At 37.0% G+C, this 25,685-nt stretch overlaps 1 long non-coding RNA gene across 3 annotated transcripts in view; it reads left to right on the forward strand.

Annotated features, from left to right (window-relative positions):
- LOC140622935 (uncharacterized) overlaps positions 1–25,685 on the forward strand; it is a 94,396-nt gene that overhangs the window by 24,138 nt on the left and 44,573 nt on the right. For 2 of the 3 annotated variants that reach the window (XR_012022590.1, XR_012022591.1), the window contains exons 2-3: positions 13,600–13,664; positions 20,188–20,352. This is a non-coding gene — a long non-coding RNA (uncharacterized lncRNA). Of the gene's footprint in view, positions 1–3,036; positions 3,286–13,599; positions 13,665–20,187; positions 20,353–25,685 lie in introns of all 3 variants that reach the window. The other variant, XR_012022592.1, reaches the window with a different exon arrangement.

Here is a 25,685-nt window from a genome sequence, read left to right on the forward strand (position 1 = left end):
AGGTAGTTTCCCTTTTACTCTCCCTAGATAGGTAATGTACTACTTAGTGCTGTGGATTTGACTGCAGAGAAAAAGATACCCAAGTTGGAAAGGCTGTAGGAGATAGCAGTAATAAGTACTGCTTACAAATAAGGATATCAGGTATTTCTTCCTTCCCTAATTAGATAAGGAGAAAGAACTATCCCAGAGCAGAAACAAGAAAGAAGGGCAGGATGCTTATGCCGTAAGCCTGCCTACGTGGGTTTGTCATGGCTTTTTTGTTCTCACATCTATGTCACTCCTTTCTCCTGCCTCAGTTCCCTTTCCATTTGCTTTCCAGGTATCAGCAGTTAATGGGGAGGCACTGATGAAAGACTAGAGGAAGTAAAGAGCTAAAGCTAGAGTATTTCTGCTTCTTCCAATTCAGGCAATACCTTCAGCAATGATTCTGGCTCCTTGGGTTTAGCAGCTACCTGATAGGCCTTCTGTCTGCAATTCCAGGAAGGCTGCTTTCTCCATGGTTCAAGGCATTACCAGCCTCCTCGTTCTGGTAGCACTATACTTTCTTTCCTGCTTCCCTTTAGCCCAAGTTGGCCTTAAGTTCCTATGTGATCCCCTAGTTGCTCCTTTAGTTCTTTCATCAGCTATGTGAACAATTCCCTGTATTAAATTGCTTCCATTGAGTTAGGTTATGTGGATTATTTTTCCTTGATAGAATCAGACTGTCTCAGTCAGGGTCCATCAGAGTCATTTAGTCAAGTGAGTGATCGAAGGAGAGTAAATTTTTTTGAGACTCTCCAAATTTGAAAATCAGAATGGAGTATAGTTGTGCCTCACTTATGGCTGGGAATTTGAGAGCTACTGCCTCAGAGAGAAAAATAAAATGTGGATGTGTTGAAGGCAATAGAATTAGCAACAGGTTACATCCGAGCCAAAGGAGGCTCGTTATCCCTCCAAGATTTCTGTGGCTGCCAGTGGTATCAAAGAAATGCAAGGGCTCCCAATGGCTACATTGTCACCCATATTTAGTTTTAGACCTTCTACAATGTGACTTCTGCTCCTCTCTAAAACCAGTTCTACAGAGGTTACGGCAATTTTTTTTTAAGATTTTATTTATATATTCATGAGAGTCAGAGAGAGAAGCAGGCTCCATGCTGGGAGCCTGATGTGGGACTCTATCCCAGGAGTCCAGGATCACACCCTGGGCCAAAGGCAGGTGCCAAACCGCTGAGCCACCCAGAAATCCCCGGCAATTTATTTTTAACTCTTTTCCAGTGTTCATTCTATTTGATGCCTTATCAAGGTTTGGCTGGGTAACTACCCTCTCAACCTTCAACTCTAGGTGGTCTCACCCTTCCTTGCTTGCTTGCTTCCTTCCTTGAGAAGTGGGATTTACTTAGATCAATGGAGGTTGTATATTTTGCTCCAATCCCAACTCAACTGCAATGGTGTTTATCTCTTTGGTTTTAAGGACTTCTGTTTTAAATATTTAGGGTTATTGAGTTCCCTTAAGTTTAAAATTTGTAAACATCTTATATACCCTTACAACTGCTTTTTGTCTGATGTGTAGCTACCACAGCTTTATTTTTGTTTAGTATGTATCTGGCATATTATAGCCTTTCTGGATAGGACAGTGATTGATTTTCATCTATTCTAATAGTCTCCAGTGATTTTACTGTGTTTATTGAAAGTGCTTAAGTATTTGGTTTTATTCATGCCATTTTGCTTTGTTTACTATTTTAGTGGAGATTTTTTCTAGTTCCTTTTCTCCTTCTGTAAAGGTGTTTTCAGCTATATGATCTATAATCCCATAGAATTAACAGTAAAAGCAAAAACAGGCAAGGATGGAGAGCCCAAAAAAAGGATTAGCTTCCACTAAGGGACTGATTCTATCCTGTAAGATCCTCACAGGATACAGTTATCCCCTGGAACAGTTATCTTTTGGTTAACTTCCAGGGAAGTTAACAGCTGGAAGCTCAGCCACAATTCAAGCCCCTTGCCATAGGAACTTGATCATTGTCACCTGCACAAATTTGTTCCCAAATTCAAGCCAGCTTCTCTCTATTATCTAAAATATCACAAACCTTATCAAACTAGTGTCTCTCATATCTCTGTAATCAAGATATTTTCTTATTACTTGGGCCATGTTCACCTGATTCAAAGAAATACAATGCCCAGTTAAATAAATATGCATTTCAGGTAAGTATGAGTATGTACTATTTGAAATTGGCAACATACCTATCTACTGAAAAAAACTCACCTATGGGGGGGGGGGGGGAGATGTAAGTGATTGTGGAGTTAAAAAAAAAAAAATCAAACAAAATTACCCTTATGTATTACTTAACCACATGAACTCTCCTTTTCTGTTACAATATATTTCACTTTTAACTAACACTATCAAACTTCATTGCCTCTAAGATAAAGCTCCAATCCCTACCATGCTGTATACAGCCTGATTTGCCCCCAGTTCATTCCCCAATATAATTTCTCATCTAATCACATCCCCTTCATACTATATGTGGCCTCCCTCATAGATTCGCTATATGCTGCCCTTATGCTCCCATGCCCAACTCTAACTTGGAGGTGCCTTGGGCTAACTCCTACCTGCCTGATTTAGCCTTACTGCCAATTCTCTTCCTTATCCATAAATGACTCTCACTCAATGCTACCAAAATTTTTATCACCCAAAAGTCTGTTCAGAGTCGGAACATCATGGTCAGATTCTGCAAGTTTGCACAATATGTTATTCCTGAATTTTCAGCCAAGAGCCATAAATTATATTTAAGTCCTATTAAGTCCTATTACTGGAAGAAATACAATTTCCTGAGGGGAAAAAAAAGTATACCTTCCTCTTTAAATTTCTTAGCCACATTGAATATTTTTCACTACTGGCCTCATGTACAAGATTGTTAACTTTGGACTATCATAAACTTACTATTTCCTTCCTTATGTGGCTTTGCACTTGGAGGATCAAATTTCCTGCAATATTAAGGTCTTGGGTGATAGTAAAAGCAGTAAAAGAATATGGTGAAATTAAGTTCTCATTTCTCTTCCCAGATTGCATTGAAAAAAAGATTGCCAGCCTCTTCATCACAAAGCATTAGGTTTGCGGCCAAGATGGACAGAGTAGCAGAAAACCAGAGTAGCATAACGCTGTCCTGAAGTAAGAAATAAAGGAGAAGAAGAGATAGTCCAGCCAAGCTTAAGCAATCATTTATCACTCACTACTTCTCTGAAACCTCAAGATTCCTATTTTATATCCCCATCCCCTTATATCCTGAGTTTAACATCTCTAGGAGTTAGAAGGTAAAAACCTAACCAGACTTTTGCCCAGAGGGGTGTTAACAGTGGTTTTTGATGCTTGGGATGCTAGGAAAACTCGATTTCACATGCAGTAGGAGGTTGAACCTCTATCTTATACCATGTACAAAATCCAGTTCAAAATGGATTAAAGATTCAGGTATTTTTTTTAAGATTTTATTTATTCATGAGAGACACGGAAAGAAAGGCAGAGACACAGGCAGAGGGAGGAGAAGCAGGCTCCATGCAAGGAGCCCAATGTGGGACTCCATCCTGGGAATCTGGGATCATGCCCTGAGCCAAAGGCAGACGCTCAACCGCTGAGCCACCCAGGCATTCCAGATTTAGATATTATATTTAAATCTGCAAAGCCCCTAGAAGAAAACATAGGGGGAAAGCTTCATGACATTCACCAAATAGCAATTGTTTGATAGGACACCAGAAACACAAATAAAAAAAGGCAGATGTGGGGTTATAAACCTAAAATCTTCTGCACAGCAAAACAAACCATCAACAGATTAAAAGGCAACCTATGAAAGAAAATTATAAGTCATGTATCTGCTAAAGGGCTAATATTCAAAATAATAAGCAACTCTTACAACTCCTTAGCAAGACAAAGAACAAATAACTTCATCAAATCATTAAAATGAATTTTTAAACATTTGCAATAAGTATGGCAAAACTGAAGACTTAGGGATTTGGAAGTTCAGACTGAACTCAGGACACAAGAAAAAATGAGAAAGCTTTCAAAAGATCAAGTATATGGAAGATAGCCAGTTGTTGGCACTTATTCTAATAGAAAAATCTTAATAGAGGTAAAACTATTTTGCTAAAATTCATTCATATATGAATTTAAAAAATACTAGCAACCCAGAAATAGAGAAGAATCTCCCAAGCCTATGATTTTTCCATCCAAAAAGTCAGAAAATCTTGAGATATAACTCTTAGATTGGGAATATCCATTAAGATTGAATTCAAAACTCTGGCTGGGCATGCACACATACCCCATATGCACATGAGCACACACCCTAATAGCAGTTCTCTAAACCTGAAATCTAGAAAACATGAAAATGTTACTATTTTTAATAACAAAAACAATCAAGTATCTAAGGTTTAGCTTAAAGAGTATCATGTAGAGCAAACTTTTTAATCTAATAAAGAAGAGGACTATACATGAATATTTCCATAATCACAGGTGATAGTAATCATTATGAAATACTATTTCATCCCACAGGTAATCAAATTGAATGTAACTCCAATCCAAACTCCAGTTGGACTCAAGGAATTCATTTATTCTAAGTGGTCTCTGAAACTAAAGGTGCATGAATAACAGCTTTGAAAAGAAAATGTTATGTTACACTACAGACATGAAGATATACTATAAACACTGAAAAACTAGTATGGTACTTGTATTAGAACAAACTAATGATCTAATGAGATAGAGAGCTGCCAGATTCATTTACTTGAAGGAACTTAGTATGTAATAAGAAATCACCCCACAAATCAATGGTGAAAGAATGATTTAGACGGATCCTGAAAAACTGGTTCATATAGAGAAAAACTAAGATAAATTCTTATTTAACTGTAAACAAGTGGGATCCAAATGGAATGAAGACCTCAACAGGAAAAGTAAACCAAAGTCAATAAAAGAAAATATGGAATCACATCCTCAAGGCAGAGAGGAATTTCTTAGAATAACAGAAACATATCACATGGATAAAGACTGAATTTTTACCCAGATTAAGAATTTCTATATGGGGTGATTGTGTGATGGGTACTGAGGGGGTGGGGGGGGGAGGCACTTGATGGGATAAGCACTGGGTGTTATGCTATATGTTGGCAAACTGAACTCCAATTAAAAAAATATACAAAAAAAAAGAATTTCTATATAAGGTCAAGATGGAAAGAGTTAAACAGATCATAAATTTAAAAACTACTTAAGTGCAAACTTAACAAGAGTCTGATATGTTTTAAAATTAAGGCATTCCTATGAATCGCTAAGATTAAAAACTCCAGTGAGGGCAAAGGATAAGAGCAATTTACAGAAAAGGGAACCTGAAAAAGCTAACAAATATATCAATGTATGGTCACACCTAATACTAATCAGAAAAATAGAAATGAAAATAGTGCAGTATCATTTTATGCCTAATAAACCAGGGGGAAATGGTAGATAATGCCAAATGTTCCTGGTGCATGTACAGCTTGCTCTCCAGTATTTCTGTACCAGTGTGGCAGCATTAGATGAATTATTTACTTTCAACTCAAAATTCTATACCTGAGCATACATCACAAAGGAATTCTTCACAGGCCCATTAGGGGACATGTATTAAGAAGTTTATCACAGGGGATCCCTGGGTGGCTCAGAGGTTTAGTGCCTGCCTTCCACCCAGGGTGTGATCCTGTAGTCCGGGATTGAGTCCCACATCAGGTTCCCCGCATGGAGCCAGCTTCTCCTCTGCCTGTGTCTCTGCCTCTCTCTCTCTCTGTCTCTCATGAATAAATAAAATCAAATCTTAAAAAAAAAAAAAAAAAAAAAAAAAAAAGGAAAAAGAAAAGTTTATCACAGTTCTATTTGTGGTAAGATGGAGCTGAAAGCCATCCAGTTACCTCCCTACTTCCACTCCTGAAAAATGGATACATAATATGTGATACACCACAGTGCTATGAACTAGTTAGACTAGATGTACCCACAAATACAGAGATGGATCCCTAAAAATCAATGTCGAGTAATACTATAAACTTACAAAATACTACAAGCTCATTTATAGAAGTTTAAAATATATAAAGTCTGGAATTTGCTTCAAAATAATCTGGCTAGGGTGGGAATGAATGAAGAGTAGGAAGAGTTATCTGCCCATAAATTTATTACTCAAGCTGGAAAGGAGTATGGAGAGTTAATTGTAATTAATTTTGTTATTTTTTGAAGTGCTTGTATACAGGGACGCCTGGGTGGCTCAGTGGTTGAGCATCTGCCTTCGGCTCAGGTCATGATCCTGGGGTCCGGGGATCCAGTCCCACATTGGTTCCCAGGCAGTGAGCCTGCTTCTCCCTCTGCTATGTCTCTGCTGGTCTCTCCCCCTCCCTCATAAAATCTTTAAGAATGCTTGTATACAAAACACAAATTTTACAAAAAAAAAAAAAAAGAAAAGAAAAAGCAAAAAAGACAAGAAATAAAATATATATAAAACGCATCTGAATGGTTACCTGAGGAAGTGGAAGAGCAGGAAAGAGATGTGAAAAGAAAAATAAGAGGCTTATGTAGGCCAATGATAATACAGTATACTTCTTGTTGACTAGTGTATTACCATTTTTCACTTTAGAAAAGTTTCTAGGTCTATGGTATTAAAAGGCAGTTGTTTTATGTTCCATTAATTGGTAGTCATTGCTTTCATTTTACAAAGCAAGCTAAGATGAAACTTAATTTTCCTCAACTCAAAAATTAATTCAGTACCATGACTTTCCCTATAACGAGGCTATTTCCCAAGTGCCTTCTTTAGCACATATTTCACTACTGATTTACTATTACTGCTTAATGTTTATTTATAAGCAATTGATTTATTCTTTTCTCCCACCATAATTTTTAACCTATTAAATATTTGCCCTCTCTTCCTATGTACCTCATCATTTGCATATTTTAAAACCACCATAGCCTCCTTGAACCATACTAAAACAAAGGAGTAGAAAGAATGATTTGTTACAATGAAATGTTGACTATTTTTATTACCCCTTTTTCTAATAGGTCTTTTAGTCTCCAGATTGTATATGCATCACTCAGAGAAATAAACTGAACAATACATATTATCAGGCTCCATTGAATGCAAAACCCATCTGAATATGATATATCACAAGACTGGTTCCCACTATCTGCAAATGGAAAAAAATAGATACAGTCTAAACACAGCAATTGATCTTTAAGCAAATGTTAAAGTAAAAGCATGGGTTGCAAAAGAGGAAAGGTAGAGAGAATGTAGTATAATAAATGGTTCAAGCTAGGCATTCTCAAATGTTAGCCAGGCATCAAAATCACCTGGAGAGGGTGCTCAATCAGATTGCTGGGGCCCCACCTCCAGAATTCCTGCCTAGGTAAGAACCCCAAAAACACAGTGCTAACAAGTGTTGGTTTTACCAGGTGTTGGTGATGGTGATCCAAGGCTAAGATTCTTACTTTACCCTGCCCATGTCCAGGGCCCAAACTCTTGACCAATAGACCATACTGCCTAGTCTACTAAGATGAAGTTTTGCTTAAGGCATTTTTCTACACCACCATGTAAATGTTTAATTTATATGTATATGTAGTAGAGTCTTGAAGAGGATTCACCAATATTCCACTTAAATTAGACTTCCAGAAGCTTCAAACTGTCCAAATATTGTGCCAAACACTTTTAATTTACTGTTTCAAAATGTTTATTAGGGACTAACCATATGACTCGGCACTGTGTGAATTACTGGCACAGCATATGAAGGAAACAATCTCCACCTTCCTGGAGCTTGCACTAAACTACTAAAATCAAAGTTACAACAGGGGCTCCACTAGTCCATATGGTGTCTTCCCATAAATTAAAAAAAAAAAAAAAAAAGTTTCCTATGCAGCAAGTGTAGCACTAGCTACATTTTAATAATTCCTTCACCTGATATTCCTGTTTGAACAAAGACAGGCAGACAGTCACCCTGATATTCCTGTTTAAACAAAGCTCTTAGGCTTAAATTTTATACCTATTTAATATGAAATTCTCAAGCTCAATTACAGGTTTTCAAATTCCATAGCATATTTCAAGGTTTTAGAGGCCTTTGTAAGGTTGGGGTGTGGATAGTAATATCAGGTACAAAGAATGGATAACACTACTCCCTTGTTCATGGGATACATTTATTGTTGTTCCTTGCCAGACTCTTGGGGGCTTTTTCCTCCCTTTGGCATTCCTGGGTGGGCTCAAACCAACAAGACTCTTGTTTTACATTTCTTCTCTTCATCACTAGTTTTTCTCCTTTCCCCTCCCCTACAGAAAGCATAGTATGTTTAACACTGATTATATATATTCAAATGTATGCATGTATGTAGAAATATACAAAGCTACATATAATCCTTTAGATATAATGTATTTTGAAGTTGATCTGTTTCTCAACTGCCAAAAATTATATTATGGTGTAGACTTTGCTGTTTATGTTTCTCATTCAACAAGAGGTTTTTAAGTCCTAACCAAGCAGATGGATGTATAGCTCACTTTTTACTTCTAACTGCTGTACAGTATTCCATGGAGTACAGTATTTTACTCCTAACTGCAGTACAGTATTCCATCTACCCTATTTCATTTTCCAACTCCCCAAGTGATAGATACTTAGGTTACCACCAATGCCCAATTACCTCCAGCAATGTTATAATGTAAATCCTGATACCCACCTTCTACCAGGCTATTTCAGGATGGAATAATAACTACAAAATGAGAAGTAATGGTTGGAAGTTAGTGGAGAAGTAACACAAGACTTAATTTTTCAATGATGTTAGAGATGTGTTGCCAGAGTTGACTTTTTATGTAAGCAAACAACAAAAATGACTCAAGACACTAACAAGAATTGCTTCCACACCAATGTCTTCCTTTAACCATCCAGACTGAACTACCCATAGACTGAAAAGAAACTCAAAATATCAGAGAAAATTAGTTTGCAAATTTAGAAAAGTGGTCAATAGCTGGACAAGCAGATTTCAGTAGTTGTAGTTTTCCATGGTTCTCAGCACTGCCTATACCTCAGAATCACATACTGAAAAAAATTCAACATTAGAGCTCTAAGCCAGGCTATTTAGATTCCCTAGAACTGACCCAAAATTGCATGTTTAAAAATTTCCCACATAACCCAAATATGCAGTTAGGATTGAGTAAAATCACTGAGCTGACCACTTTAAGTTATAAATACTCACTTTAGATTATCAATCATGATTTCAACAGCAAGAGAAAACATTGCCTCAAGTTGGCATAAATAATAAAGGAATTTATTAACTTACACAGTCAGAAATCCATAACACAGGCAGACTTCTATAAAGGTACACCCATGGTGCAGCCATACATCTCCAAAATTCTGCCAAACTGCTCTCACTGATGTCTTCCACCTTAGTCTGGTAACAAGGCAGTTTGCATCCATTTCAATACTATACATCCCAACACATCCAATAGCTGCTCCTTAAGAGCAATGAGCCTTTCCCAGAAGCCCCAATATATACCCAAAGGTAATTGGCCAGAATTTAGTTCCAACCTAACAATAGTAACTTAATTAACAAGACTAGATGAAGCTGATGGTTCTTAAATTTGGAGGTTGCATTAAAATCACCTGTATAGCTAATTAAACTACAGATCACTGAGTCCCACCCCCAGTTTCTTATTAAGTACTTTTAGGCTAGAGCCCAAGTGTTTTCATACTCATTTGCCAAGTTATGATGATTTTGATGCACTTTGAGAACCACTGCCTAGAGCAGCTTTCTCTAAAATATATGGTTTTGTATTAGTAAACATCTATGATTATTTAAATATGTCCACAAATTATAAAGCTCCCTTCAATACGTGGACTCTAACTCCCCTTTTCTATGACCTAGACTTAATGGCTTACTTCTAAAAAGTAGCATAAAGTGAAAGTGATGGTCTATGACGTAAATAGTAGGTCATAAGACAATTTTCAGCTTCCATCTTGGTCTATCTTGCTCTGGAATCATTCACTCTGAAGGAAACAAATGGCCATGTCATTAGGACACTCTAAAGAATCCCACATGGTAAAGATCTGAGGTCTCCAGCCAACAGTCATGTGAGTGAGCCCTTTTGCCCATGGATCTTCCAGCTCCAAACAAGTCATCAAATGACCACAACCCTTGCTATTATCCTGACTGCAAACTCATGAGAGATCCTAAGCCAGAACCTCCCATATCAGCTGCTCCTAAATTCCTGACCCACAGAAACTATAAGATTATAAATGTTGTTGTAATCCACTAAATTTTGAGGATATTTTGTTATGCAAAAATAGATAATACAATAAGTAGGCAAATTGGAAAGAGGAAAAAGAAAAAACATCTTGAGCAACCGAACTGTCTTGTTTAACTCGCTTCAGTTAATGAAGGTTTAGTGTAAAAACAAACATACCAATAAGCTCAGGAAATCTAAACTTAATTTTAAGGCACAACAAGAACTTAAAGGTCTTTCTATATCCAAGGAAACTCTACAAATCTCACATCTGGAGCTTAGAGATCTTTATTATAGTGAAGTTCTATTTTACATCTTTGTTGTTGTTAATCTCATAATCTCCACTTTCCTCATTCTAATTTGTGCCTCCCTCACAGTTTCTTAGACTCTTATTGCTACTTAGAGTGTTGTCTCTGGAACAGCATTATTAGTTTTCACCTGGAAGTTTCTTAGAAACTTTCGGCCCCATCTCAGGCCTACTACATCAGAATCAGCATTTAAGTTTGAGAAATAATGCTGATAGCATGACCATTAGACTTAAACTCCTACCTCTCACTGCAGTGGTTCCCAAATTTTGATGCACCTTGTAATAACCTGATATCTTTTAAAAATACTAATGCCTGGCTGCCACCCTAGGCATTCTGATTGGATGTATATAAGGCAAGGCAGGTCACTGGAGTTTTTAAAGCCTCCAGGTAATTCTAATGCCTGATAAAATCTGGGAACTACTAGCTTAAAACTTTCTTTTGTTGGTATTTTCCAATTAAATTTTAAAGCGATGTAGTACCTGGGTACTCAGTGTTTGAGTGACTGAGTGGCTCAAGGGTTGAGCTTCTGCCTTCAGCTCAGTGTGTGATCCCAGGGTCCTGGGATGAAGTCCCGCATCTGGCTCCCCACAGGAAGCCTGCTTCTCCCTCTGCCTATGTATCTGCCTCTCTGTGTGTCTCTCATGAATAAATAAATAAAATCTTTTTAAAAATTCAAAAATGAGAGCACTTGATTAACCCATATTTTTGTTTTGTTGATTTTTTTTAAATTTAAATTTTAGGTAGTTAACATACAGTGCAATATTGGTTTCTGAAGTAGAATTCAGTGATTCATTACTTACATACAACACCCAGTGCTCCTCATAACCAGCACACTCCTTAATACCCAATACTCATCTAGCCCATCCTCCACTCATCTCCCTCCATCAACCCTCAGTTTGTTCTCTGTTGTCTCTTATAGCTTATTTCCCTCTCTCCATTTTTTCTTCCCCCCCTTCCCATATGTTCATCTGTTTTCTTTCTTAAATTCCACAGATGAGTGAGGTCATATGGCATTTGTCTTTCTCTTATTTCACCTAGCATAATACACTCTAGCTCCATCTATGTCATTGCAAATGGCAAGATTTCATTCTTTCTGATGGCTGAGTAATATTCCATTTTAGATATAGTGTGTGTGTGTGTGTGTGTGTGTGTGTGTGTATGATTTCTTCTTTATCCATTCATCAATTGATGGACATTTAGGCTCTCTCCATAGTTTCGCTATTGTTGATAATGCTGCTGTAAACACTGAGGTGAAGGTGTCCCTTCAAATAACTATGTTTGTATCCTTTGGGTAAATACCTGGTAGTGCAATTGCTGGATTATAGGGTAGTTCTATTTTCACTCCTTGAGGAACCTCCATACCATTTTCCAGAATAGCTGTACTAGTTTGCATTACCCCCAACAGTGCAAAAGGGTTTTCCTTCCTCTGCATCTTTCCTACTACCTATTTCTTTTGTTCTTTTGTTGGTGATTTTAGCCATCCTTACAGGTATGAGATGGTATCTCATTGTGGTTTTATGTTTCCCTGATGATGAATAATGTTGAGCATCATTTCATGTGACTTTTAGCCCATCTGTATGTCTTTTTTGAAAAAGTTTCTCTTCATGTCTTCTGCCTGTTTCTTAACTGGGTTATATGGTTTTTGGATGTTGAGTTTGATAAGTTCTTTGTAGATTTTGGATACTAACCTTTTATCAGATGTCATTTGCAAATACCTTCTCCCAGTTGATAGACTGCCTTTTAGTTTTGTTGATTGTTTCCTTTGCTGTACAGAAGGCTTTTATCTTGATGAAGTTCCAGTAAGTCATTTTTGCTTTTGTTTTCCTTGTCTGTGGTGATGTGTCTAGTAAGAAGTTGCTGTGGCTGAGGTCAAAGAGGTTCTGCTTGTGTTCTCCTCTAGGATCTTGATAGTTTTCTATCTCACATTAAGGTCTTTCATCCATTTTGAACTTATTTTGTGTATGGTGTAAGAATGTGGTCCACTTTCATTCTTCTGTGTTGCTGTCCAGTTTTATACAACTATATGATGGGAGTTTAACCATCCTATAAATTGACTAATTTTAACCCAACCAATTGTGGGGGAAAGAGTGAATATTGCAGGATCATATGATCCTAAAATAACCACTGCTGCTCACAAAGACTGTAGGGAACGCAGTTTCCTTTAGTGCAGTGCTTCTTAATCTTGGCTGCACATTAGAATAACCTAAAGAGCTGGAAACTCTGTGTCTACAAAACAATTCATTCAGAATCTCTGGGTGAGAACCAGGAAACGATGATGTTAATCTGCCTAGATGATTCCAATTTGCAACCAACACTGAAAAATACTTCTGAAATAAACAGTGGGAATAGCAGTGGGCATGTCTGTATAAACAGTATGCCAGAATAAATACAAATCACAATTATGCTGGCTTTAAAATCATAGCTATTTAATTTATTTATGGTCTAAACCTAAAATCAGTGGAGTGAATGGTAACATCATGTAAGGGAAAGAACATAGTTGACTAACTCTCTGGTTCAGTGTGTTTGGGCAAGTCTTTAGTTTGATCAACTTCAGTCTCCTCATTTCTAAAATGGAGATAAAACCAAACCAACTAACTCAAAGTGTTTTAAGAATAGTAAATATCATAATATACATAAAACACCATAGACATTGTAGGTCATCAACTTTATATGCTTCCTCTTCCATGAATTAAGGTATATTTTCTTTTAAAAGGTATGATTCTGGGAAGGATTGGATGTAAACCTCACACCTATCCCATTGAGTAGGAGAGTACTATTGTTATTACAGTTTGACAAGTGAGAAAATTTAAGCTAAAAAATGTTAAGTAATGAGTAATAAAACTGAGATAGAAAAAACACAGGTTATCTATTCCAAAGCCCAAATTCTTAAACAGCCCACTACCAGCTCTCTAAAATAGCTACCTTCTTCCTTATCATCTTTGATAGAAATATTGGTGTGCATACAGGGTGGAAATGAAGTATTGAGAAGGAAGAATATAGTGTCTGTAATGATGTGGTGTGGTACATGTGCTACCAGTATCCTGATAATTGTCCTTCTCATTTTCTCCCCTCAGGCCAAGTTGTCAACTGCAGAGCTCTCAGTCCTGTCCTAGAAGGGTCACAATGCAATTCTTCAAAGGTGATACTGTCAGTATACTTCTGAAAAATCACCAGAATGTGCTTATTTTTTTTCATACACAATTCTTGCCTACATAACCATAACAGAGTCTGTACTTTCATAGACTAAGAAATGTAAGATATACAAACTTATAAATCACCATGTCCAATTAACCCTCTACTCTCCCTGTCTTTCAATTTGATCCAAGTTATCTATCCTTCAAAAGGCAATTACAATAGTCACCTGATTTTTTGAGTGTATGCCTTTTCTTGTTTATACTGCTATCTTACTATAGTTCATTCATTCATTAGCCAACATGCTTTTCAGTTTAACTAAATTTCATTTGTACTTCTTTGCATCCTTTCAACATGCTCATCCCTATATAACCTTTCAGTTTAAGACATGTGCAGAAAAGATATCTATCCAAACTTAGGTACAGATTTAAACATCAGAACTGGAGCAAACCCAAATCCTAAATTTAAGTTAAAGTTTGTCTTCTGCATACTTCACTTACTCTTTTTAGTTTCTAGGACCTCTCACTACTCAGGCCTTTTTACATTCTCTTTCTCTAACAAATGTAACCATCCCATAATAAAGTCTCTTGGTTTTCTACTAAATAACAATAATCTCCTCTCTTCTCTAGTTATCATTTTATTACTCTCAACTGGACCATTACCACTGGCATACAAGCATATTCAAATATTTCACATCTTTTAAAAAAATCTTCCTTGAGAAGTCCCTGAGTGGCACAGTCAGTTAAGCATCAGACTCTTGGTTTCAGCTCAGGTCATGATCTCAGAGTCACAAGATCGAGCCCCACATGGGGCTCTGAGCTCAGCATGGACTCTGCTGAGATTCTCTCTCTCTCTCCATCTCTCCTAAACAAATGAATCTTTTAAAAAAATATTCCTTGAGCCCATAGTTTGAAGAGGTCATTGAAAGGATATGACAGCTGATTGACCCCAAGCAGGACTGAGGCAATCAGAGACTCCTTGCTCACTTCCTTGTCCTTGGAATATGCATTTCACTTGCTTTCCCTGCACTAGAGGCTGACTATGGACACAGCCTTTAGAGAATAAAGTGTTATTGAGATCATCTGGATATATTATGTGACTGAACCCGGTTAAGGCTTCCACATAAACTTTAAGATTCTGGCAGGAGGGTGCAGGGATCTATTCATCTTGCAGCTCCCCAAAACAAGGCTTATAAACAAATTCCCTTGCTTATTAAAACCTGCCACCTACTGATCTGGAGTGTTCTGCCATTCCATGTAAGAGGGACAGTGTGCAAACCAATACCCATATTAACTTACAGCTACTATCTCATTTTTGACCCCCTTTACAATAAAATTAATCTAGAGTTGTCCATAGTTATTCGTACTTTCTCACTATCTACTCTCTCTGAAACCACTCCTAACAAATTTGCATCCCCATCATTCCACTGAAAGAACTCTTGTCAAAATTATCGCCTATACTGCTTTTGCCAAATTCCATGGGCAATTCTCTGCTTTCATCTTCCTCAGTCTCTCAGCAGCATTCTGCAATGTTATTATCTCTTTCCTGAAACTCATTCTTACCTTGGCTTCTGTGACACCAGATTCCATGTTTTCTTCTATCGGTTTTTCTTTCATAGTCTCCTTTCTTGAGTCTTGTTCCTCTGCTGAAAGACATTATTATGCAGTTACACAACTTGGAATACTATTATCATGACTCTGAATACCATCTCAGTGCTAAGCATTCCCAAATTTACATCTCCAATGCTGAACTTTCTGCAAGTTCATACCTGCTTATCTACTTGCAAATACGCAAGCTGTTCGTTCACTTAATGTGTCCTGTATGTTTAATAGACATCTCAAATTTAACATGTCCAACACAGAAATTGATTTTCAATCCCCAAACCTACTCCTCTGCAAACTTCCCTACCTCACCTGTTCTTGACTCCTTAACTCTTGGTCTTTTTTTTTTAACTTAAAATCAGTTAATTAACATATAGTATGTTATCAGTTTCAGGTGTAGAGTTTAGTGATTTATCAGTTGCATATAACTCCCAGGGCTCATTACCTCAAGTGCTCTCCTAATGCCTGTCACCCAGTTACCCCATCCCCCTACCGACCTCCTCTCCAGCAAGCCTGTTTCCTATAGTTAAGAATCTCTTATGGTTTGTCTCCCTCTCTGATTTCATCTTATTTTATTTTTCCTTCCCTCCCCCATGTTTATCTGTTTTGTTTCTTAAATTCCACATGAATGAAATCATATGATGTTTGTCTATCTCTGACTGATAAGAATCAGTCAGATATTTATCACTTAGTATATAATACCTTCTAGTTCCATCATTGCAAATGGCAGGATTTCATTCTTGTTGATGGCTGAGTAATATTCCATTATAAACATATGCCACATCTTCTTTATTCATTCATCTGTTGATAGACACTTAGGCTCTTTCCATAGTTTTGGCTATTGTGGACATTACTGCTCTAAACATTAGGGTGCAGGTGCCATTTGAATCACTATGTTTGTATTCTTTGGATAAATACCTAGTTAGTGTCATTGCTAGGTTATAGGGTAGTTCTATTTTTAACTTTTTGAGGAACCTCCATACTGTTTTCTAGAGTGACTGTACTAGCTTGCATTCCCACCAGCAGTGTAAGGGGGTTCCCCTTTCTCTGCATCCTCACCAACATTGTTGCTTCCCTAATAGTTAATGTTAGCTATTCTGAGAGATGTGAGTTGATATTTCATTATGGTTTTGATTTGTAATTCCTGATGTGAGTGATGACGTGAGTGATGTTGAGCATTTTTTTCTTTTTTCTTTTATTTTTTTGAGCATTTTTTCATGTGTCTGTTGGTCATTTGTATGTCCTGTTTGAAAAATGTCTGTTCATGTCTTCTGCCCATGTCTTGAATGGATTATTTGGCTTTTGGGTATTGAGTTTAATAAGTTCTTTATAGACTTTTGGATACTAGCCCTTATCTAATATGACACTTGCAAATATTTTCTCCCATTCTGTTGGCTTTTAGTTTTGCCAACTGTTTCCTTTGCTGTACAAAAGCTTTTTATCTTGATAAAGTCCCAATTGTTTGTTTTTGCTTTTATTTCCCTGGCCTTTGAAGACATGTCTAGCAAGAAGTTGATGTGGCTGAGGTTAAAGATTCTTGTCTCATATTTAGGTCTTTCATGCAGTTGGGTCCTTTATTTTTTATCTATGATTTGTTTCCTTCATTCCCTTCAGCTCTCTACTCTATCTCCATGTGCCATTTATCAGTCCATCAATGAATACTTTGGGTTCTGCCTCCAAAACACATTCTGAATCCAGCTACTTCTCACTATATCCACTCCTACACTTTAGTTCAAGCCACTTCTCACTATATCCAGCCACTTCTCACTATATCCATTCCTACCACTTTAGTTCAAGTTTTGTTAGTTTTCTCTAAATTCCTAAATTGTCTCTCTATGTTCATTCTTGCTTTCCTTTACAATCTATTCTCCATTTAGAAATATATCAAAGAATATGTCTCCCCTGACTAAAATTTCCAGTGGTGTTTAAGATGGCTAGAATAATATCTAACTCTTTACTTTGGTCTACATTTCTGATGGTCTGAACCTATGTTTTCCTCCTAAGCATATATTCTTTCCTCAAATGATTAGTCTAAAACAGTTGTTCTCAAACTTGAATGATTCTAGGACTGAGACAGGAAATATGCAAGATGAGCCTGGAGCATCTTGTAACATCATAAAGTAAGGAAGTGCTAACACATACTTACTGATGTAAATACATCAAAGGAGCACAGGAGCTACCTGAAAGAGCTTCTGGTGGCCAAAGTTGTAATAATTTGAGCAATGAAATAAAGTAGTATTGGATTATAACTCAAAGTATAAAATCTATAAGTGAATGGGTAGGTAACAAATGGAGAGAGGAGACAAATCTCTCATGCAGAAGAATTCCAAATAAATTATGTAGATATTCCACCCAAAAGAGAAATCTGAGAACCACTACTTCAGCCCAGATGATCAAGATCAGCATCAATAGTCATAAATCATATGGATAGTATGTACTCTTGGGGAAAATGACATTTTACTTCTGTAGCCTTCTTCCCAGAAACCCAAAAGCCTAGTCTAATCACAAGAAAAACATAATACAAATTCCAGTCAAAAAGCATGCTACGTATGCCTGACCAGTACTCTTCAAAACTGTCAGCAAAAACAAGAAAATCTGAGAAACTATCATATCCAAGAGGAACCTATATCAACTAACTGTAATATGGCTAAAGGCTAAAAATAACAATTGAGTGTACCTAAGAATCACTTGGAAAGCTTGTGAAAACATTGATGACTGGATGACATGTCCAGAATTTCTGATTCCTTAAGTCTTGTATTTCTTCTTCTTTTTTTAAAATTATAGTTGACACACAACATTACTTCAATTTCAGGTGTACAATGTAGTGATTTGATAAGTCCGTATGTTATGCTATGCTCACCACAAGTATAACTACCATCTGTCACCATACAAATGCTATTATGATACCTTTGACTGTCTTCCTCATGCTGTGCCTTTTATCCCTATGACTTATTCATTTCATAACTGGAAACCTGTATCTCCCACTCTCCTTCACCCATTTTGCCCATAATGCTCCCTCTGGCAACCATCAATTTGTTCTATACATTTGTAACAGTGTTTCTTCTTTTTGTTTGTTTATTCATTTGTCGTTGTTTTTTGGTTTTTGGTTTTTTTTGGTAGAGTCCACACATATTCGCCTGCATGTATTGTGCTTGAATATAGTATCTAAACCAACTGCAACGACTTGAGTCATAGTTCTCAGTTTCTCACACTTAAGATCATCCTGGGTCACTACCTCTCAGATCCCATCCCTTCCACCTCCCACTCTTCCCCTCATTTATTAGTTCTAGCTGCAGTGGCCTTCAATTTCTTGAACCTACGAAGCTCATTCTATATGAGGATCTGTCATTGAGTCCCTTTATACCTGGATGATCTGCCCCCAGACCTTCCCATAGTGGATCCTTCTTGTCACTGGAATTTAGCTCAAATGTCACTTTTTCATAGATATCTTTCTAGATCACACAATTGAAGTGGTGACTTTCACCCTACCTCCAATACTTTTTATCCTATTACCTCATTTTGGTTTTCTCAAAGCATTTAGAGTATCCTAAATTATATCATAGAATTTGTACATTTACTTCTTTGTTCATTTTCAGTCTCATCACTCCCTTCTCTTTCTACAATGTAATATCCATGAGATTTGTGACCATCTCTGTCTTGCTTATTTCCATATTTCCAGTAACTGGAAGAGGTCCTAGGAATGGAATGAGTGATTAACAAATATTTGTTTGATGAACATATTAACTAAAGAAGGGTAACATGTTGATTTTTTTTAAAATTGGACTTTTTCCAAATGTGAGAATTTTATTTTTTTAATTTTTTAAAGATTTTATGCATTTATTTAAGAAAGAGAGAGAGTGCAAAAGAGAAAAAGATCACGAGCAGGGTGGATGGGCAGAGGAGGAAGCAGACTCCCTGCTGAGCAGGGAGTCTGATGCAGGACTCCATCCCAGGACCCTAGGGATCATGACCTGAGCTGAAGGCAGACATTTAACTGACTGAGACACCCAGGTGCCCCCAAATGTGAAAGTTTTAGAAAGATTGTTGAAAGAAGATATTTAAAGGTAGATCTTAAAGATTCCCTTCAAAAAGAAATCACTCCATGTAGAGAACCAGGTATTGGATCTACACATAGTGCACCCAAATTATCAATAAGAGATCAAACACAGCTGTCACCAAAACTTCTGGTGTATAAAGACAATTGCCAATAGATCTATACACCAAACTACAATAATGTCAGCAAAAGGAACGGTGTCAACTTTCCAAAGTAAAGAACCACCAAAGGCAGAAAAAAATACCCTGCCTCTGGTCCAGAAAGCTCCTGTAATTAACAAGGTAAAAAAATATTTCTTATGTTTGTTTTTTTCAAGAGCAGTGTTTCTTAATTACCAGCTATCTTTTAAAAATACTAATGTCTGGCTCTCCCCCTGCTCAGACATTCTGATTGGATGTATATGAGGCAAGACAAACCATTGGAAGTTTTGTTTTGTTTTGTTTTGTTTTGTTTTGTTTTGTTTTGTTTTGTTTTACCATTGGAAGTTTTAAAAGGGAACCAGCTTACAACTTTTTTTCTTGGTATTCTCCTATTAAATTTCAAAAAGCAGAGCATTTTATTAATCTGTCTTATCTTTTTGTCTTGTTTTGTTTTGTTGGGGTTTTTATTTTAAATTTCAAGTAGTTAACATACAGTGAAATATTGGTTTCTGAAGTAGAATTCAGTGAATCATTACTTACATACAACACCCAATGCTCATTATAACAAGCATCCTCCTTAATATCCATACCCATCTAACCCATCCTCCACCTACTCACATAACCTGGCCCAGCAAGGTTAAGTCCGTTTCCTAGGAGAGGGGATCAAAGATATGCTGAAAAGGAACATGGGCTGGCCAGAAGAGTTGAAAAGTGTGTTTCTCACTTGTTTTTCAGAAAGAAAAACTCCAAAGGGTACCCTCAGGAGCATCTGAAGCACAGTGGTAGGATAATTTATTATTCCAACAAGTAAAAGTTTTCTGTTGTCTGGATTGATTGCCTACTCTGTACCCACTAACAGAAAGCACCCTCTCTGCCTTCTTCTGGGACATCAGCATACAGGTCAGACAAATTTATTTTCCCCATATTCTGTTTTTATCTTGCTTTTGCAATTGGAAAACTCTCTTTACTAAAGCCATGCTTGCCTGATGGACAGGCAGAAGCAGCTTATGGGGTAGGATTTGTAGTTGAGAGTTAAATACCTTTAACTCCCAAAATATTTCCCTAGATACTACCCATAATTGAACTTCACCTAAAAAGGGACAAAATTCTTCAAAAGTGAAGAATCTTTATTTTATATGGTTTCATGGTATTTATATCCTATAACTTTGTTTAGGTGTTGTGGGGAACCAGCTCCAGAGCTTATCTGAGAAATGAGTGTCATAGTCCTAGGCGCACTGGGGATATGTGAGGTCCTGAGTCAGGCCACTGATTCTTCTCCACATTGTTCTCCAAATTCAGATCCTCTGCCCCCACCTTGAGTTAATAGCCTATTTTTTTTTTTAACCCGTTGAAGTAAACATGTTTATTCTGCTTCCCAAAGTTAATCATTCCTATAGCTAATCTGCTAGCTCTCTCTTTAAAAAAAAAAAAAAAAAAAAAAAAAAGATTTTAGTTATTTATTCATGAGGGACACAGAGAAAGAGGCAGAGACATAGGCAGAGGAAGAATCAGAGTCCCCGTGGGGAGCCTCATATGGGACTCTATCCCAGGACCCTGGGATCAGGCCCTGAGCCAAAGGCAGGCACTCAACCAGCCACCCAGGCATCCCTGCTATCTTTCTTAATAAAAGCTGAAAGAGACAAAGCCTCAGGGTCCATGTCTGAGTCCACGCCAAATCCGAGTCTCACTCCTCCTACCTCCCATATTAAAATTCAGTAAGATTCCATGTGTTTCTTCATATCATCACCCTCTACTATCCTCACTCCATGGCAAAGTGTGTTGTTGAATTTGAACTATTTTAGCAATTGTTTTAATAAAGAAGCAGGCTAAGTTCCTGGCAGAGCATATCCATCACTGGAAGATACATACCTACTCAGGCAATCTACCATATGCATATGACGAGTTTAAACCTAACAAATTTACTAAGGCCTTAACCTCATTGAGTACCCAAAGGAAGACTTTGCTTTTGTTTTTTTCTACAAATTACTTTTTAAACTCAGGGGATATTTTCCCATTACTCTTTCACACTTACCATCAAAATAAACCACAATATATATTCAAAGGCTGAGAATCTAGAGACTTCAAAGCATGGGATTATCAGACATTATTCTGTTCAGAATTATGAATGTGGTAGATAAGAACTCCACTCAATACTATTGCTGCATGTATTACTTATATAGGTATTGATAAACAAAATAACCAATTATAAAAGGCCTTCTAAACTAGCTTCAGTTTGAGGCACCTGAGTAGCTCAGTTGGTTAAGCATCCTACTCTTGGTTTCAGCTCAGATCATGATGTCAGGGCCATGAGATTGAGTCCCATGCTCAATGTGGAATCTGCTTGAGATTCTTTCCCTCTCCTTCCCTTTCTTTCTCTCCCCCTGGTCTCATCATGTGTTCTCTCTCTCTCTCTCTCTAATAAATAAAACCTTTAAACTAGTTTTGGTTTATGAATCACTCTGCCCTGAATATACTTCCATTTTTATTTGCTTCTTGTTCCTATAAACATACCTACTTTACTCTCGTTTGATCTTTGTCTCTGATTTGTCAATTTCGGTCTGCTTGTCCTGTTTTCACACTTCTAGATTTAAGTATCCTGTTTCCTTATCTGCCTGATTACTCTATTTTGGCTTAAGAAGATAAAAAAATATTTTCAAATATTAGTCTTATATTAATTTATAATTAAGGGATCCCTGGGTGGCGCAGCGGTTTGGCGCCTGCCTTTGGCCCAGGGCGCGATCCTGGAGACTCCGAATTGAATCCCACCTCGGGCTCCCGGTGCATGGAGCCTGCTTCTCCCTCTGCCTATGTCTCTGCCTCTCTCTCTCTCTCTCTCTCTCTCTCTGACTATCATAAATAAATAAAAAATTTAAAAAATATATTAAAAAAAATTTATAATTAGGACTAACAGACCCTGCCTTCACTATTTTATTTATAGTTACCAACCACCTATGCATCAAACCTTATGATATATACCATAGAGAAAAATAAAAATAAAGACAGTTTCTGCCCATTATAAAAGTTGCAGCACAGCAAAAAGTTATTAAAACAAGTAGTCAATGAGGTAGAAAGTGGTAAGTCTACCCCACAAATTTCACCAAGATACAGCTGGAATACAGCAGAGGAAATAGAAACCACATTTAAGAAAAAAACAGCCGATTAGGAGAAATACGTAATAAATTTAATTATTAAGAAAGTATATACGTATAAGAAAATATATAAATTTGGGAGCAGAAGGAAGCTGCAGAGTATTTGATTTTAGGAAAAATGAGGCTGGAGGAAGAAGGAAATAATTCTATAAGTATACAACACACCACATCCTGGATTGATAAAATATGTGAATGAACTTTGATATAGATTATAAACTTTATAAGCACAAGTTATACAAGTGATATAGGAGATCAATAATCAAGACACCTCACTTGCTCAAATCCTATCTTAGAAATTCTGGACTTTGCTTCTGAAATGTGTTTCTCTCTGAAAGTGTAGAAAGTAACTTGTAAAACTGCTTCTCTAACAGGAAATAAAGACTTGGTTAAAAAGAAATGTTAAACCCTTGAGAGAAAGTAACCACATAACCTTGGATTTTGCAACAGCTGGCAAAAGGGGAAGTTGGCCCAGTCAAGAATATATACTACTTGGGAAGCCAGATTCCAAGACATTCAAAATAAAAGTAAAATTTATTCTATACTCTGATCTTCAGAAAAGAAAGAAACTCACAAAGTTGGAAGATTTTTTAAATAATTTTTATTATTTAGCATCAAATCCTGATCTAAAGAATATAAAATTTTTCAAATATGTGATATATGAGATTTTTTTCAAAATGAGAATAGGAGAAAGAAGATTAAGTAAGGAGGGACTAGTGTAGATGCCCTGGAGGTTCTCTGGTGAGCCCCAAATCTCTAAAATTGTAGAAAAATTGGAAATAAGATGCATCATTGGGTATGGATATAAATGTTAGAATTACTTTAAAAATGCTGTGATGTTGGCTAAAATCTGTAGTAAGCTGAGGCTTGAAGAAAGACTGAGACATAGAGAAGAAGAATAAACATGGAAAGGATGGAAAGAAGCTACATAATGAAATGTCTTTAATATCAAAGAGAAGAAATCACTAAATAATACCTGTAACTCACAGGCTTGGGATCAGGAATGGAAAGAATAGTCAACTGGACTTCAGTGAAATCAGTTCCTTACTGCTTCTATACCACCCTTAATTCCTAGAGTTTCCATTTCCTTCCTAGGCAAATATATTTCTTTACTGCAAGGGAATCCTATTTGGATCTATATAAGAGTGAGCCACATGCTTAGTCTACCTCCTTCCTCCCAAGAACCCCCCTACCCATTTTCTAGGTAGATTTTTTTTTCTTGTAAGTCTACTTTTTTATTTTTTTACACTTTTTATTTAAATTAAATTTGCCAACATATAGTATAACACCCGGTGCTCAACCCCTCCTCAGTGCCTATCACCAAGTTACCCCATCCCTCCACCCACCTCTCCTTCTGCAACCCTTTGTTTGTTTCCCAGTGCTAGGAGTGTCTCATGGTTTATCTCCCTCTCTAATTTTTCCCACTCGGTTTCCCTCCTTTCCCTTAAAATCCCTTTTGCTATTTCTTACATCCCACGTATGAGTGAAACCATGTGATGATTGTCCTTCTCCAATTGACTTATTTCATTCAGCATAATACCCTCCAGTTCCATCCACATTGAAGCAAATTGTGGGTATTCATCTCTTCTGATGACTGAGTAATATTCCATTGTATATATATACCACATCTTTATCCATTCATCTGTCGAAAGACATCTTGGCTCCTTCCACAGTTTGACTATTGTGGACATGGCTGCTATGAACATTGGGGTGCAGGTGTCCTGGCATTTCACATATCAATATCTTTGGGGTAAATACTCAGCAGTGCAATTGCTGGGTCATAGGGTAGCTCTATTTTTAACTCTTTGAGGAACCTCCACACTGTTTTCCACAGTGGCTGCACCAGTTCACATTCCCACCAACAGTGCAAGAGGGTCCCCCTTTCTCCACATCCTCTCCAACATTTGTTTCCTGTCTTGTTAATTTTCCCCATTCTCACTGGTGTGAGGTGGTATCTCATTGTGGTTTTGATTTGTATTTCCCTGATGGCAAGTAATGCAGAGCATTTTCTCATGTGCTCATTGGCCAAGTGTATGTCTTCTTTGGAGAAATTTCTGTTCATGCCTTCTGCCCATTTCACGATTGTATGTTTGTTTCTTGGATGTTGAGTTTGATAAGTTCTTTATAGATCTTGGAAACTAGCCCTTTATCTGATATGTCATTTGCAAATATCTTCTCCCATTCTGTAGGTTGTCTTTTACTTTTGTTGACTGTTTTTTTGCTGTGCAGAAGCTTTTTATCTGGATGAAGTTCCAATAGTTCATTGTTGCTTTTGTTTCCCTTGCCTTCATAGATGTATCTTGCAAGAAGTTACTGTGGCCTGTGTTCTCCTCTAGGATTTTGATGGATTCTTGTCTCACATTTAGATCTTTCAACCATTTTGATTTTATCTTGGTGTATGGTATAAGAGAATTGTCCAGTTCCATTCTTCTGCATGTGGCTGTCCAATTTTCCCAACATCATTTATTGAAGAGACTGTCCCTTTTCCAGTGGATATTATTTCCTGCTTTGTCAAATATTAGTTGACTATAGAGTTGAGTAGGTGGATTGGAAGAATAAATATTCTAGGTAGATTTTATTCTTTTATCACTTTAACTCTTATAGCTCTGTTCAGCCTTCTTGGAGTCCTCTTACTCTAGAGTGTTTAGGTGAGTAAAGACAAATACAAATTAAAAATAAGTCGATTCTCCCAATTGAAAATAGGGGGAAGAGATTTTCCTCTCCTCCTTTTTCCTTGAGCATTTACCTTAAAAAACAGAATTGTATTTCCTCAGCTCTTTGAAGTGTATACAAATCCTTTTGAAGCCCAAATAAACCTTTGTCAGCTGGTCTTTTGTCTATCTTATGACCCAGAATGGCTTTCTCAAGTACCTGGGAACTATCTTTTTGAAATCCCAACAACAGAGAGCATAATGTTTCTTTCTAATGGAGAATAGGGGCCAAATTTCAGTGGGCATTTTACTCAAATTTGTAAAATTGCCTCCTGTTATAAAAAGAAGAGAAGTTTCTTTTTCCTTTGGATCAAAGCAATTTAGCTAACACAGATGGTCACCCCAATTACCAGGTAAAGTTAGGATGAATTATGTG

Source organism: Canis lupus, chromosome 32 (assembly GCF_048164855.1).
Source record: "Canis lupus baileyi chromosome 32, mCanLup2.hap1, whole genome shotgun sequence".
NCBI classification, from domain to species: domain Eukaryota; kingdom Metazoa; phylum Chordata; class Mammalia; order Carnivora; family Canidae; genus Canis; species Canis lupus.